This window comes from Pongo abelii, chromosome 1 (genome assembly GCF_028885655.2).
Source record: "Pongo abelii isolate AG06213 chromosome 1, NHGRI_mPonAbe1-v2.0_pri, whole genome shotgun sequence".
NCBI classification, from domain to species: domain Eukaryota; kingdom Metazoa; phylum Chordata; class Mammalia; order Primates; family Hominidae; genus Pongo; species Pongo abelii.
This window is the reverse complement of record NC_071985.2, coordinates 226,029,255-226,045,668: the sequence shown is the minus strand read 5'-3', so window position 1 is coordinate 226,045,668 and position 16,414 is coordinate 226,029,255. Positions and strand designations below refer to the sequence as shown.

General features: G+C 50.5%; 1 non-coding gene across 1 annotated transcript; it reads right to left on the bottom strand.

Annotated features, from left to right (window-relative positions):
• Positions 1–10,681: 10,681 nt before the first annotated feature.
• Positions 10,682–10,844, bottom strand: LOC112130813 (U1 spliceosomal RNA). Its single transcript, XR_002913021.2, has one exon. It is a non-coding gene; the product is annotated as a U1 spliceosomal RNA (small nuclear RNA).
• Between the last annotated feature and the right edge of the window lie 5,570 nt (positions 10,845–16,414).

The following is a 16,414-nucleotide window of genomic DNA, read 5'->3' as shown; positions in this document are numbered from 1 at the left end:
CACTTTGGGAGGCCAAGGTGGGTGGATCACCAGAGATCGAAAGTTCAAGACCAGCCTGGCCAACATGGTGAAACCCCGTCTCTACTAATAGTACAAAAATTAGCTGGGCATGGTGGCACACACCTATAATCCCAGCTACTCGGGAGGCTGAGGCAGGAGAATCACTTGAACCTGAGAGATGGAGGTTGCAGTGAGTCAAGATCTCACCACTGCACTCCAGAGCGAGACTCTGTCTCGATAAATAAATAAATAAGTAAATAAATAAAATAAAGAAAAGGAGTAGTGAGAAAAAATCAGAAAGGAGAGAACGATGAATGTGAATATATTCTTAAGTAGCAGGAGAGCAGCGTGTCACAGGAAAATTAGACTGGCTGTAAATGTCCACGGATCTAAGGACCGTGGATGGGGGGGTCACATTGCCCCCGCAGGAGGCCACTGCAGGAATCCCAGTTTCTAGAGGTTTCTGGGAGCGTGCAGGAATGGTGAGGGACCTGGGCAAAATAGGGTTGGCTAGGAAGAAACAGGAAGGGTAAGTTTGGGTCACTGAACCCACTGATAATGGTGGGGTATGAAGGATGTGCCCTCTGCCAAGCAATCCTAAATACAGGTTTGGTATGGCCAAGCTAGAGGTGTGGATTTAGGAGTCACCATTCTGGCAGTGAAAAGTTAACATCAGGAGAATGGATGAGGACACTCAAATGAGAGCCTAAGAAGGACCCAGACATTCCTGCTTCCCTGCCTCTCTCTTCTCCCTCTCCCCCAGCCTAAACTCAGTCATCAACAGAGATTTTATTGAGTGTCCACTATGTGCCAAGCATGGTGTTAGACAAAAATGAAGAAGGAGATGGGGTGCGGTGGCTCACGCTTGTAATCCCAGCACTTTTGGGGAGGCCAGGACCAGAGGATCGCTTGAGCAAAAGAGTTCAAGACCAGCCTGGGCAACATAGGAAGACTTGGTCTCTACAAATAATAAAGAAATTAGCAGAGCATAGGTGCACACCTGGGATCCCAACTACTCTGGAGGCTGAGGTGGGAGGACTGCTTGGGTCTGGGAAGTCAAGGCTGCAGTGAGCCATGACCCGCCACAGCACTTCAACCAGGGCGATAGAGCAAGACCCTGTCTCAAAAAAAAAAAAAAAAAGAAGAAGAAGGAGGAGGAGGAGAAGGAGTAACATGAAGATGAGAGAGAGGAAGAAGAAAGGAAGAAGGAGAGCAGGAGGGGGAGGAGGGAGCTCTTTCTTTCTTTCCTTTTTTTTCTTTGTTTTTGAGACAAGGTCTGGCTCCATCCCCCAGGCTGGAGTGCTGTGGCAGATCATGGCTCACTGCAACCTCTGCCTCCTGGGCTAAAGCAATCCTCCCACCTCAGCCTCCCAAGTAGCTGAGACTACAGGTGCACACCACCATGCCTGACTGGGATTATAGGCATGAGCCACTGTGTCTAGCCACTCTCTTTTTCTTTCTCTTTTTATATCTTTTCTGCGTCATTTGAGAAGGATTTGAAGGCTCTGTGGCCCTCGAGACTTCAGTGTATACTTCCTAAGAATTAAGATAGTCTCAGCTGATGATTTTTTGCTCTCTAAAGAATGAAAATATTTTTTATTGAAAAATATATATATACATATATTTTTTTCTCAGCTGGGTGTTGTGGCTCCTGCTTGTAATTCCCAATACTGAGGCAGGAGAATTGCTTGAGGCCAGGAGTTCAAGACCAGGCTGGGCAACATAGCGGGACCCCATCTCTACAAAAATACAGAAAAATGAGCTGGGCGTGGTGGCACGAGCCTGTGGTCCCAGGACTCGGGAGGCTGAAGTAGGAGGATCACTTTAGCTGGGGAGGCGGAGGTTGCAGTGAGTTGAGCACTCCAGCCTGGGCTACAGAGTGAGACATTGTCAAAAAAAAAAAAAAAGAAAAAAAGATACTCTCTTATACATGCAGTATAATGATCAAAATCAGGAAATCCAACATAAACAGAATGCATTTATCCAGCCCACAATCCACACTTGAATTTCATCACCCGTCCCTGCAGCTTTCCTGGTGGGCCTGGGCCCTGATCCAGGATGGCCGAGTGCTGAGTCATGCACCCCTCTTCACCCGAAGCTCCTCCGCCCACGCCTTGTATAGGCGCCTTCTTATCTCCCAGGTCCTAGTCTAAAGGCAGCTCCCCACCTGCTCATCCCCACGGGGGCGGAGATGCGGTCTCACAGTGCCTGGCTCTGTAACTTCAAAGCACGAGTCCACATCCTGGTCTGTCCTGTCCTCTCCATGAAAAGTGATCCCCAGGGTCAGGGTGTGCCTTGTTGCCACTGCAGGGACTGGGCGTCCAGACCCTGCAGGGGGACACCGGGATCACTGTTGGCCTCTCTGCTCATGAGCTGAGTGACCTTGGGCAGCTTAGCCCATTTGTGCAGCTGTAAAATGAGGATGGTGGCTGCACCCCATCTGGAGTTTTCTGAGAGGCAAATGAGTCTGTTATGAGAATCCAATGAGTTGTTATGTGTAAAGCACTCAGGACAGTGCCGGGCACATAGAAAGTGCTCAGTAGGCCGGGCACGGTGGCTCACGCCTGTAATCCCAGCACTTTGGGAGGCCGAGGTGGGTGGATAACTTGAGGTTAGGAGTTCGAGAACAGCCTGGCCAACATGTCAAAACCCTGTCTCTACTAAAAATATAAAAATTAGCCAGGTGTGGTGGCATGCACCTGTAGTCCCAGCTACTTGGGAAGGTGAGGCAGGAGAATTGCTTGAACCCAGGAGGCAGAGGTTGCAGTAAGCCGAGATCACACCACTGCACTCCAGCCTGGGTGACAAGAGCGAGACTCCATCTTTAAAAAAAACAAAAGTGCTCAGTAACCAAGAGCCCTCTCCCCGACTTTCCTCCTCCCCTTCTCCTCCTTCTTCCTCCTCCTTCATTTTCATCCTCACCATCTAGCATAGTGCCTGGCACACAGTAGATACTCAAGGAAACCCCAGCAATCTCTTCAGCAGTGGGAGGGCACAGAAACAAGCATGGGGAAGACGGGCTGAGCATTTAGAGCTGGGGCCATCATCTTACCAAGCCCCACCAGTGTGCACACCATGAACAATTGGAAGAGTCAAGTAATAGGGAGTTTGTGGACACGAAGGAGGAAAGAATGCGTTTTCTTTTTCTTTTTTTTTTTTTTTTTGAGACAGAGTCTTGCACTGTCGCCCAGACTGTAGTGTAGTGGCACGATCTCGCTCACTGCAAGCTCCGCCTCCCGGCTTCCTGCCATTCTCCTGCCTCAGCCTCCCGAGTAGCTGGGACTACAGGCGCCCGCCAACACGTACAGCTAATTTTTTGTATTTTTAGTAGAGATGGGGTTTCACCATGTTAGCCAGGATGGTCTGGATCTTCTGACCTTGTGATCCGCCCGCCTCAGCCTCCCAAAGTGCTGGGATTACAGGAAGAATGCGTTTTCAACCGCAGGAGATGGAAACACCTCAACTTGATCTCATGTGTATAAAGGTGTTGGAGTGCGGGCCGTGCCACGACTGGCGTAGCCGCACTCTGCCTGCCTGCACGTGTCCATGTCACGGAGGGAAAGGAGAGAGCTTCTGGATTGATCCACAAGTTATCAGGGCAAGTTCGTCACCATCACAATCAGTATTACAGCTCCCATGGATTAAACATTTCTCTGCACAAGGTTCAGTGCTGCACACTTTGCATGATGATTTCTGTCCTTATTGTGGGATGTTCCCCCTTTGCAGGTGTGGAATCTCAGGCTCAAAGAGACTGAGGCCACACAGGTCATCAGTGGCCGAGCTGAGATTAAGCAAAGGGTCTGACCGGGCATGGTGGCTCACGCCTATAATCTCAGTACTATGGAAGGCTGAGGTGGGTGGATCACCTGAGGTCAGGAGTTCGAGACCAGCCTGACCAACATGGTGAAACTCCCTCTCTACTAAAAATACAAAATTAGCTGGGTGTGGGTGGCACATGCCTGAAATCCCAGCTACTTGGGAGGTTGAGGCAGGAGAATCGATTGAACCCAGGAGGTGGAGGTTGCAGTGAGCCAAGATCGTGCCATTGCACTCCAGCCTGGGCAACAAGAGCGAAACTCGGTCTCTAAAAAACAACAACAAAAAAAAGCAAAGGGTCTGAGAAAGTGGAGGGCAGAGCCTGTGGGAGAGGAAGTGATCTTGGCCTTCCGCAGACTGGAAGTTAGAAGAGACAATGGAGAAGCAGCAATATGTTGAGCTGAATGGAGCAGGCTCAGGGCCCATGCTGAACGAGGGCTCCGTTGCTGGGTCCTGTGCGTAGTTTTCTGAGGAAGACAGTGGACAGTGGCCTCGGAAGCCAAGCAGAAGACCACCAATAATAGGAGCTGGGGGATTTTGCTAGGCAGAAAATGGAAGATGAATAAAAAGATTGGCCAACACCAGCAGCTTGAGTCTATGATGGTGGGAGGGCCGGGCCCTGCATCTCCCAGGAGCCTTCCATGACTTGGGAATGGAGAGGGTGTCTGGAGGGGTCCCCAGGAGGAGCTTGGTGAACATGCAGCTGGGACAGGTTGGAAAGGGCTCTGTGGTGGAGAGAGGGTCGGGTACCCAGGACGGCCTTCCACACGGTGAGTCAGCATCCCTTGTTGATTTAGGAGGGAGTTCAGGCCCTCAGTAAACTAAGAGCGGTGACGACCCAGGGAAGGAGGGCCAAGGTCAGAACCTTTGGATGTATGCATGTGGGGAGGAGAGAGGGCTCTGGAGCAAAGGGGCCAGAGGAGCGGGAAGGTGAGCGCGACCCTGCTGCACCCAGAGGCCCCAGGAGGTAGGGGTTTGCAGAGTCAGGCAAAAGGGGTTCCTGGGGGACAGGCCAGGTGGCCCTGGTGATCAGGAGCCCGTGGGGGACTCCAGTTCTTTCAGTTGCCTGATGTCAAGGAATGAAGAACAGGGAGGAGGATGTCACATAGGCACTAGCTAACATTTAAAATGCAGGAAACACAAAATGTGTCTCAATCAAACCAGTTTTTTCTTTCTGAGCTGCGAAGAACCAAGGCTGACCTGCCTCGGCCCAATATTACAGAGGACAGAGTGTTGGGGGTGATGGGCCTGGCTGTCCCCCCGGGGTCAGGAGTGCTGACTTCATGGGATGTCCCTCGATCCCGTGGAACCAGCCTGCCTGGAAATTATGCTCAGGGTAAACTTTTTTTTTTTCCTGAGTCGGGGTCTCGCTATGTTGCCCTAAATGGAGTGCAGTAGCACCATCTCTGCTCACTGCAACCTCCACCTCCCAGGCTCAAGCGATCCTCCCATCTCAGCCTCCCGAGTAGCTTGGACCACAGGTGCGCACCACCTGACCTGGCTCATTTTTTGCATCTTTAGTAGAGATGGGAGTTTTGCCGTGTTACCCAGGCTGGTCTTGAACTCCTGAGCTCAAGCAATCCTCCTACCTCAGTCTCCTAAAGTGTTGAGACTATAGGCGTGAGCCACCGTGCCCGGCCCAGGGTAATCTTGATTGTCACCGGGACCCAAAGGTGGAATAATAGCATGGACTTCCGAGTGTCTTGACAGTCTTTGCTAATTTGAATGGAATGCAGTCACTGGATGAGGGTACAGAGAATCCCGGAGCAGAATCCTGGGTGTTTGTTTCTTTGCTGTGGCCCTGCCCTGCCCAGGCCTCTGAGAAATGCAGAGCCTTTCCTCTCCCCATCCCTCCCTCTCCCTCAGAGGTGATTTTGAAAGGTCTCAGCTTCTTATGCATACCTCTTGGGGTCGGGAGGTAAGAAGCTTTTTTATTTTAGGCCTCTGGCGGAAGATTAATGGGACTGACCCTGGCGAGGTGGCAGAGGGCAGGGCTGGCTGAGAGCTTGTGTGCAGGGGTTTGGGGAGGGGACACTGGGAATGGAACGAGGGCCCCACTGCACACAGCACCCTTGCTGGGAAGGGTGAGGGCTGCAGATACTTGTAAGGCTGCTTGATTTGAGGGGGACACCTGGGTCTTCTGGGGCCAAGTCCTTGGAGAACTCTGGAGAGGCTCTGGGATCCCCAGGGCCCACGATGACGCGGTGCTCAGCTGAGAGGCCAGGGAAAGGGAGGCGGCTGCCGTACCCTAGAAATGAGACCCCTTCCTCTGTTCCAGTCTCTCGGATGAAGAGTTGGAGGGACAAAGCTACCTTATAGTGGCTGACATTGCCGCCCACCTTGTCCTGCAGGACACCAAAGCCAGGTGACCTTTGATTTAGAAGCATAATGTGATAATTCTTGCACCTGAGTGCCGTGGGACCCATTCACTCCTTCCTGGCCCCAAGCAGCTGACGCAGGAGGCCTAAGTTTTAATTGATATAGACTTGAAATATTCAGAGAGCTAAGCTATCAAATCCATCTTGTTCTCTGCATTTTTCTTATAACACAGAGCATGCCCGAGTGTTGAATAACCATGCCGGGGACAGCAGGAAAGGGACTCACGGGTTGTGAGTTTACATGTGACATCAGAAAGGCTCTGTAAACAGGAGGCGGGACGTACGCCTAGCCAGCAACACCCCCCCTCCCCCCGCCTCCATGCGCAGTGATTACAGGCTGGATGGCACGTAGTGAGCCAGGCGAGGTCACCACTCTACAACCCTTGTGACTGTCACCTTTGCACAAGCAGAGTGACTTTTCCCCCAATCTCATACCAGTCTGGCAGCATGTATGAAAAGAACGGCGAGAGAAGCTGTTTTATGCATTTCTAAAGGAAGCAGAGAAGTAAGAGCTTGGTATTTTTCAAATGGAACTCAAAGGTCTTTGCAGCCTGGGCTCGGCACTGGGCTGAGAGCTGTCAGAGGAGCTGCTGCAGGGGTGGCTGCCATTCCTCAACCCGATTCTATCATTATTATTTACATTCTATGTCTTCTCTTTCAAGATTATTTTTTTGACATTTGCCTTCTGGCAGAGCCGGGACCGATGAGCGGGAGGTGGATTTTGGCGGAACACAGGAGGAATTCTCTTAGTCAGAACCATCCAAAAATGGAAAGACCTGACTCAGAAGACAGCGTGTCCCCTGCCTGCATAAGGTCCTGGTGAGGTCCTGTCAAGGGTGCTCTGCCCCGTGCTTTGACAGATGTGTGCAGAGATGAAAGATAAATAGCCATTCTTGAGCGTGTCCTCTGTGCCAGACACTGTTTTAGGTACTTTTATGTGAACTAACACATTTAACCTCCAAACAACCCTATGAGACAGGAACTATTATTGCCTATTATTACCCTCGTCTTACAGATGAGGAAACTGAGGCACAAAGAAGTTTAGTAACCTGCCCAGGTCACAGAGCTGGTATTCTAGGGAGGCAGAACTCAGCCCCAGGCGGCCTAGTGGCCTTGCTCGTACCTTAACCACCAGTGAAGTTGATCCTCTCATCAGGCATCGGGGGTCACATGACCGGGCACAGTGACCAGCTGTTCTGTGCTAAAAGGAGTTTAGAAGGCAGCTGACTCAGCCCAAAATGTGGGGTTAGAAGTCAAGAAGGCTTTTAGACAGGGAACATCAGTCAACGAGTAACAGAGGCTAGGCTTGAACTCTCTGAAAGGAAGCCTGGGGGTGCCTGGCACACGTCCTGTCCTGCTGCAGGCACAGGTGGAACCAGTGAGTTTGGGGCCCGCCACTCCTGGGCTCAGCATGCAGTTAGCTCTGAGCCCCCTTGCACCCCAGGTCTATGAGCTGGCTTTTTGCTTAGTTCATTCGAGTGAGTCTCCGACTTCTCCTCCAGTTTCAGGAATCTGTCCCAGATTTCTCCCTGGGCTGAGTTCTTGCCTTGGTCACCTGCCCAGGACTGCAGTTTCTCTGATACCACCTCAGGGGAAGGGCAGGACCTAGACCCTCAGAATCTGGCCTTGAAGCCTGGATACATCTGGGGAGCTGCTCACGCTTCTCAGCTGCATTTGCCTTGGTTGACGATGGGAAGAAGATGCCTCCTTCCAAAGACTGCCGTGAAGACGGCGATGCGATAACATGTGAAATCGCTGTGCGCGCGGCTGGACTCTGTCAACCACGGTTGTCTTCCCATCTTTGCCACAGACTGAAGGTCCCTTCCTGAGCTCAGCCTGTTGGAATTCAGTCCCTAGGGCTGAACCTGGGTGAGCCAGGTGCCTTCTGCAAAAAGACACAGTTCAACAAAGTGCAAGGAGGAAAGCTCTTCTGTACTAGCATGCCCTGTGGAGGGTACCGTGTGCAAGGACTATCAGAGAGATTCAGGACTGCGCTTCGGTTGAGCTCAGCGACTCTTTGTTCTTTGTTTTGTTTAGTTTAGTTTTTTGAGACAGGATCTCACTCTTGCCCAGGCTACAGTGCAGTGGTGCGATCTCGGCTCACTGCAACCTCTGCCTCCCAGGTTCAAGCCATTCTCCTGTCTCAGTCTCCTGAGGAGCTGGGATTACAGGCGTGCGCTACAACACTTGGCTAATTTTTGTATTTTTAGTAGAGACGGGGTTTCGCCATATTGACCAGGCTGGTCTCGAACTCCTGACCTCAGGTGATCCACCCACCTCGGCCTCCCAAAGTGCTGGGATTACAGGCATGAGCCACCACGCCTGGCCTCAGCGACTCTTTGAACCAGTGTCTGACTCAGGAAACTAGGGTACCACTAGGCTCCAGGACCTGCTCTGTCTGTAAAATGAGAAGCAACTAGAATATCCCTAAAACTCCTCTTAGCTATAAAATGTTCTGATTCATGACCAACGGAAGAAAGAAAATGTGTATGTAACCAAATAAAAATACTTTCTGACGTGCGCCAAGGAAGGGGACAGAAGTATTTGGCTTCCTCATTCAGCCCCACCCTATAGAAAGTTCTGGCTCTGGCATGAAGACACACCGGTCTGGTTTCCTCTTGCTTTTACTTCACAAGAGCCCCCAAATATGACATTTACGAATGCCCTGATAGTAGATCCTATTCAGGTGATTGGCCTGGGGGCTGAAACTTTACCCAACAGCTTCCCCTGGGGCCTGGCAATCTTAAGCATCGGTGAGACTTTTAGCTAAGGGTAAAGAGCTTCTCACGTGGTTCTCATGGTGATGTTTTCCTTGCAACAGTTCTATAAAATGGGTTAAAGTAATTTTTATGATCTTGCACTTGGGAAAACCAATAGTCACAAAGGTTTAGTTATTTTTCCACAATGTGTGAATATGGGAAAAGTGGAAGAAGTTTTGATCCCAGAATTGGCTAGCTCCTTCTCAACAAGCAAACCCTGGGATCTTTTCCAATCACATCTTTGATGAGAAGAAAGTGGCTTCTTGCTCTCCAACAAATATTTGCCCCCAGATTCCTGCACCTACTGTACAATTAGAGAAAATTCCTGAGGGCTGAAGTCGAAGCTTCTGTCTTCTGTGTTCCTGTCAAGGTATCTTGGGCCTCTGGCCAAACACTCAGATTAAAAGAGGAAATATCTTCAGGGCTAATTTCTTTTTTTCTTTTCTTTTTTTTTTTTTTTTTTTTGACATGGAGTCTCACTCTACCGCCAAGGCTGGAGTGCAGTGGCGTGATCTCAGCTCACTACAACCTCCGCCTCCCGGGTTCAAGCGATTCTCCTGCCTCAGCCTTTCGAGTAGCTGGGATTACAGGCGCCCGCCACCATTCCCAGCTAATTTTGTGTATTTTTAGTAGAGACGGGGTTTCACCGTGTTAGCCAGGGTGGTCTCAATCTCCTGACCTCATGATCCGCCCGCCTCGGCCTCCCAAAGTGCTGGGATTACAGGGGTGAACCACTGCACCCGGCTTTTTTTTTTTTTTTGAGACAGAGTCTCACTCTTGTCACCCAGGCTGGAGTGCAGTGGCGCGATCTCAGCTCACTGCAACCTCCGCCTCTGGGGTTCAAGCGATTCTCCTGCCTCGCCCTCCCAAGTAGCTGGGATTACAGGCACCCACCGCCAAACCCAGCTAATTTTTTTTGTATTTTAGTAGTGATGGGGGGCACTTTACTGTGTTGCCCAGGTTGGTCACAAACTCCTGAGCTCAGGCAATCCGCCCGCCTCAGCCTCCCAAAGTGCTGGGATTACAGGCGTGAGCCACCACACCCAGCCGACATTCTGAAACAACAGAATTTCTGAAATCCCAACTCTTCTCTACCCTAAAAGACAGTTCTGCCGAGTGGGGCCCAGTGAGTTGTCTCAGAGCATTGGGCCCTGGTATGAAACGAGACAAAGCAGCCTCTGTCACACCCTTACCATGAACGATCGTTCATCCGATTGGAGAGCACCAGAGGAAAATGTTGACATCCTCAATTTCATCAGAATCCTTTTCCAAAGACACAAATAAGAAGTCTTAAATATGGAAAATACGCATCATGATGTTGAAATCTCACAACTAAACATCACTGCCGGTCCTGTGTGTTTACTAAGTTTACATTCACAATTTAAAAACTATCGATCAATTCTTTTTTTTTTTTTTTTTTTTTTGAGACAGAGTCTCTCTCTGTCGTGTCGCGATCTGGGCTCACTGCAACCTCCGACTCCCGGGTTCAAGCCGATTCTCCTGCCTCAGCCTCCTGAGTAGCTGGGATTACAGGCACCTGCCACCATGACTGGCTAATTTTTGTATTTTTAGTAGAGTCGGGGTTTCACCATATTGGTCAGGCTGGTCTCGAACTGCTGACCTTTTGATCCACCTGCCTCGGCCTCCCAAAGTGCTGGGATTACAGATGTGAGCCACCGTGGCCAGCCAATCAATTCTTTTTTTAAAAAATACAGATTTATTTAGAAGCAGGGAAGAGAGTGAATTGCAGTTCCCAACTACCACAAATGATGCAGTTGTGTTTCCCACATTTGGAGAGATGGCCGGGGTCAGCATATCCGGAGTGCAGGGCATGAGCCTCGCCCTGGGAAACCACCTTCGTGATCCTGGTACCTCCCCTGTGGATAAGTATTATTGACTAATGAGGTCATAATACCGTTTCTTAGAAAAGTGGAGTAAGGCTAGGCCCGGTAGCTTATGCCTGAAATGCCAGCACTTTGGAAGGCTGAGGCGGGAGGATCCCTTGAGCTCAGGAGTTTGATATCAGCCTGGGTAACAGAAGGAGACTCTGTCTCTATCAATTGGAAAAATAAACAAAAAAACAGAAAGCAAGTTTAGGAAATTTTGATTATGGGTGGAAATTGTAAACTTGGGATGAGAGGAAGGTCTTGGACATTGTAAGTGGGTCGTATTCCCCAGGCTCGGTGAGTTGGTTTCGAGGGGCCAAAGACCACATTTTCAGTTCAGAAAAGGATTTGCCTGGAGGCCATAGGATTGCAGTGTCATCTGAAGAGCTCCATGCTGGGGACTTTTACAATGACCGGGACACAGAGCAGCGTTTCTTTTCTGGTTGTCTTTAGACTTAACATAATGATCCAGAAGCAGAGACTTCTGCTGCCAATCTGTAACTTTCTTTTCTAAACGTATTTCCGTGGTCTCTGGGAGAATGCTAACATAAGAGACGGTGTGCGTGAGGCCGGGCGTGGTGGCTCACGCCTGTAATCTCAGCACTTTGGGAGGCCGAGGCAGGCGGACCACTTGAACCCAGGAGTTCAAGACCAGCCTGATCAACGTGGTGAAACCCTATCTCTACTAAAAATTCAAAAATTAGTTGGGCTTGGTGTTTTGTGCCTGTAATACCAGCTACTCAAGAGGCTGAGACAGGAAAATCACTTGAACCTGGGATGTGGAGGTTGCAGTGAGCCGAGATCGGGCCGCTGCACTCCAGCCTGGGAGACAAGAGCCAGACTCCATCTCAAAAGAAAACCCCAGTGTGCGTGAACCTCGTGCAGCTATCAGCACGAGGTGGGCTCTGCGTCAACACAATGTTAGCTAATGCAGGACGCCACGGTGAATTACATCTCGTGTTTTCCATTTATCCCCCAATGATAGCAGTTTTTGTTTTTGTTTTTTTGTTTTTTGTTGTTTTTGAGATGGAATTTCACTCTTGTCACTCAGGCTGGAGTGCAGTAGCACGATCTTGGCTCACGGCAACCTCCGCCTCCCGGGTTCAAGCGATTCTCTTGCCTCAGCCTCCCAAGGAGCTGGGATTACAGGCACCCACCACCATGCCTGGCTAATTTTTGTATTTTTAGTAGAAACGGGGTTTCGCCATGTTGACCAGGCTGGCCTTGAACTCCTGACCTCAGGTGATTCACCCGCCTCAGCCTCCCAAAGTGCTGGGATTACAGGCGTGAGTCACCGCGCCTGGTCGACAATAGCAGTTTTAAAAGAGAACAAAAATTATGGCCCATTGTCACAGTGAGGGTTTTGATAGGATTTATTAGTTATAAATATTTCTGATTTATACATCAGCTTCTTTGTTCTACCCTCCCAATGGCAGAAGAAATATTTATTAACCTCCCCTCTCATTGTCCACCAAGCCTAGGATCTGAGATGCTATGAAATTTCTCCTACAATAAATCTGGATTATAGGATGCACCTCAAAACATAGGAACCTTTGCACTGTTTTCCACTGCCACTAATTCTAAAATTTTCTCTTTTTTTTGAGATAAGGTCTTACTCTGTCGCCCAGGCTGCAGTGTAGTGGCACAATCACTGCTCACTGTGGCCTCAACCTCCTGGGCTCAAGCAGTGCTCCCACCTCAGCCTCCTGCGTAGCTGGGACTGCAAGCACACACCATCGTGCCTGGCTTATTCTTATTTTTTTGTAGAGATGGAGTCCCGCTGTGTTGCCCAGGCTGGTCTTGAACTCCTCCTGGCCTCAAGTGATCCTCCCACCTCAGCCTCTCAAAGTGTTGGGATTTTAGGTGTGAGTCACCACCCCTGGCCCTAGAAATTTTCATTGTCAAATGGACATCATTTCCCCAGGCTGGTGTTGGGAAGCTGGGGGATCCTGTGTTCTGTCCAGCACTGGGTTTTCCCGAGCAGAAAATGAGCCTTATCGTGTACTCGGAATCGTCAGATATTTGTAGAGCCAGAAAACATCTTGAAAATCATGTTATCTCTTTGCTTTTTGCAGATGAGGATGTCAAGACTTGGAGTAGGTGACAGTTGGCCTTGGGCTTCGGTGGCCAACCCATGACTACAAAAGCCCAAGAAGCCAGCAGGTCCCCCGGCTCCTCCACCAAGTGGCCTCTGGGTGATGGGGAAGCTTGTCCTCTGCTTTGTCACACACAAAACTCTAAAAGTCAGGATCCCAACGCATCAGCCTGGAGAGCCCGTCCAGGCGAGAGACAGACACTGGAGGATGTGTTGGGGCCAGAGGCAGAGCCAGCAATGTCACTGCCAGGCCCCGTGCAACACGACAACACGGGACTCCTGGTTCCAAAAGCAGGAGAAAAGCTTTTTCCTTTCCTCCCTTCACCTGTCACAGTGGTTTTTATTTGCGATTGAATAGTGTGCTCCCTGGGACGGGGGGTTCTCAAAGACATCTCTGGGAGTCTCACAGACTCAGGTGCCTAGGGGCAGGGTGCTTAATTCCCAACCCTGAAACCCTAACTGTCCTTGATCCCCCCTAGTCCGTGCCCTCCTGCCAGCAGATCCCTTGTCCCACTGGACTTCATTTACAAACCACAAAGTCAGAAAGAAAAGTATTAAGAAATCCAAGAGGGGCCGAGCACGTGGCTCACACCTGTAACTCCAGCATTTTGGGAGGCCGAGGTGGGCGAATCATCTGAGGTCAGGAGTTCAAGACCAGCCTAGCCAACATGGTGAAACCCCTTCTCTACTAAAATACAGAAATTAGCTGGGCATGGTGGCACACCCCTGTGATCCCAGCTACTCAGGAGGCTGAGGCAGGAGAATCGCTTGAACCCAGGAAGCGGAGGTTGCAGTGAGCCAAGATCGAGCCACTGCCCTCCAGCCTGGGTGACAGAGCAACACTGTCTCAAAAAAAAGAAATCCAAGAGGGCAACTGCAGAGAATTAAATCCCCTGGGTGGGCCCCTCTGAGGGCAGGCATCTGTGCTTCCACAGTGGCCATAGGCCGGGGAAGCCTGGCAAGAGGTGAGCAGCCTCTTGGATGTCTGCAATGGCTCCAGAGGTGACAGACACTCGAAGACCTGGGAGAATGCAAGCGTCAGGGCTGGGCACGGTGGCCCACGCCTGTAATTCTAACACTTTGGGAGGCCAAGGTGGGCAGTTCCCTTGAACCCAGGAGTTGGCAACCAGCCTGAGCAACATGGTGAATCCCTGTCTCTACCAGAAAAAAAAAAAGAAAAAAGGAAAGAAAAGAAAGAAGAAAGAAAAAAAGAATGCAAACTTCATGTTTGGCTATAGCCTCCACTGAGGGGAGCCTCTCCAGTCCTGACTGCTGCATGCCCTGGGTGGCGGAGGAATTTGGGGGTGGACCTTTCTCAGTTGTATCTGGAAGAATTCTCAGGTTAGAGGGTGAAAAATATCTTTTTTATCCTTTCTCTTTTTCTTTTTTTTTTTTTATTTGAGATAAGGTCTTCACCTGGGTCTGTCACCCAGGCTGGAGTGCAGTGGTGCCATCAGGGCTCAATGCAGCCTTGACCTCCTGGGCTCAGGTGGTCCCCCCACCTCAGCCTCCTCGGTAGCTGGGACTACAGGTGCACACCACCACACCCAGCTAATTTTTATATTTTTTGTAGAGATGGGGTTTCACTTTATTGCTCAGATTGGTCTCAAACCCCCCAGGTTCGAGCAATCTGCCCGCCTCCGCCTCCCAAAGGGCTGAGATTACAAGTGTGACCCACTGCACCCGACCAATGTCATTTCTTAACGTGGATTTCCCCCTTAGGATGGGCACTCTGCCGAGAGATGTGGGAAAGAGTCTGCAAGCGGCCCCTTCTCCTGTCATCTGAATCTTTCATTTGGTAAATAGGAGGATTTATGTGGAATCTGGCTTTTCTGATAGCATCAACGTTCCTTCCCATGCCTTCTGAGTCTCTTTCTCTTAATTTGACTGTGGTCTCTGCTCTTTGCTGGACTCTGAGTATCTCACGCTCAGTTTTGGTGGAGGTCATGGATTTAACCCTTAGAGAAACCATGGGGCAAGACTCAAGCCCATGAAGCTATGAGATGGCGAACCCCACATGTGAAGGCACCACCTGGTAGTGAACATTCCCTGGGGGGCGACCTTGGTGTTTATTCATTTATCAAGAATCATGAGGCCGGGCGCGGTGGCTCACACCTGTAATCCCAGCGCTCTGGGAGGCTGAAGTGGGCAGATCACAAGGTCAGGAGTTCGAGACCAACCTGGCCAACATGGTGAAACCCCCTTCTCTACTAAAAATATAAAAAGTAGTCAGGCATGGTGGCGAGAGCCTGTAGTTCCAGCTACTCGGAAGGCTGAGGCAGGAGAATGGCGTGAACCTGGGAGGTGGAGGCAGTGAGCCGAGATCACGCTACTGCACTCCAGCCAGGCCAACAGAGCGAGACTCCATCTCAAAAAAAAAAAAAGAATCATGGCATCCAGCACTCTTCTAGGCACTTCACAAAACCATGCAGTTATTTTGTCCTGACCACAACCCTGAGGCAGGTGCTCTTATCATTCCTGGTCTTCGGATGCAGAGAGTGAAGCCCGGAGGGAGGGACTGCATACCAGGCTCCGATTCTCACTCCCAGAAAATGGGGAGCTGGAGCCAGCCCAGGGCTGTGCAGCTCCTGAGCCTGGTGCCTCAGGTGCTCCACTCCACTGCCTTGTGATCACCTGCAAGGGCTTTATGCACCCAGCACCCAGGCAGGAGGTGCAGGGAGCAGGTCTCTTTACCAGTTTAGTTGCCACATTCCCAAAAAGCATTGAGTCCTGGAGCAGAGATCGTTTCAGCGATAGTGAGTTTGGGAGATGCTGAGATCAACTCTTGGTGGGTCGTGGAGCTACCAGGCTACTCTGCCTGGGGAGGAACAGGTGGCTACTCTCTGGAACATTCCAGTTACTCAAGAAGGCTGAGGCAGGAGAATCGCTTGAACCCAGGAGGCAGAGGTTGCGGTAAGCTGAGATCATGCCACTGCACTTCAGCCTGGGCAACAAGAGCGAAACTCGGTCTCAAAAAAAAAAAAAGAAGGGAGGAGTGATATTAAAAGAGCCTGTTCTAAGGACAAAGGCCCCCACTTGTGCAAAACTAATTATCAGAACCATGGCTAGAAAACTCACAGAGTTTGGGCAGGCCACCTCCACCCTCATTTCCTCCCCTAAGTACCCCTCTACAGACATCTGCTACCTAAGAACACACGAACACAACGTGGACCTATGGCCCTGTTATTCCAGCTTGGAAAAAAAAAATCACACCAGGTTGACTCGGTTGGGCTCTGCACCCCAAATGCCATAGCAGCCTCCGGGGGAGGCGGGGAGCGCTGTGTTGGCCCCTTATGCTTGCTGGACTTTCCGCCAGCCTGCCCTCTTTAGCGCTGGTCGGGCTCTGTGGTGGATATGTCGAAAGTTAGGGGAACATTGAGTCATCTCCTCCCTTTCAGCTGCGGCATATTTCTGGGAATGCGAAGCACATTTGAGCGACGTGACATTCCTTACCTCACGGCAGCAAGGCAACTGCCCACT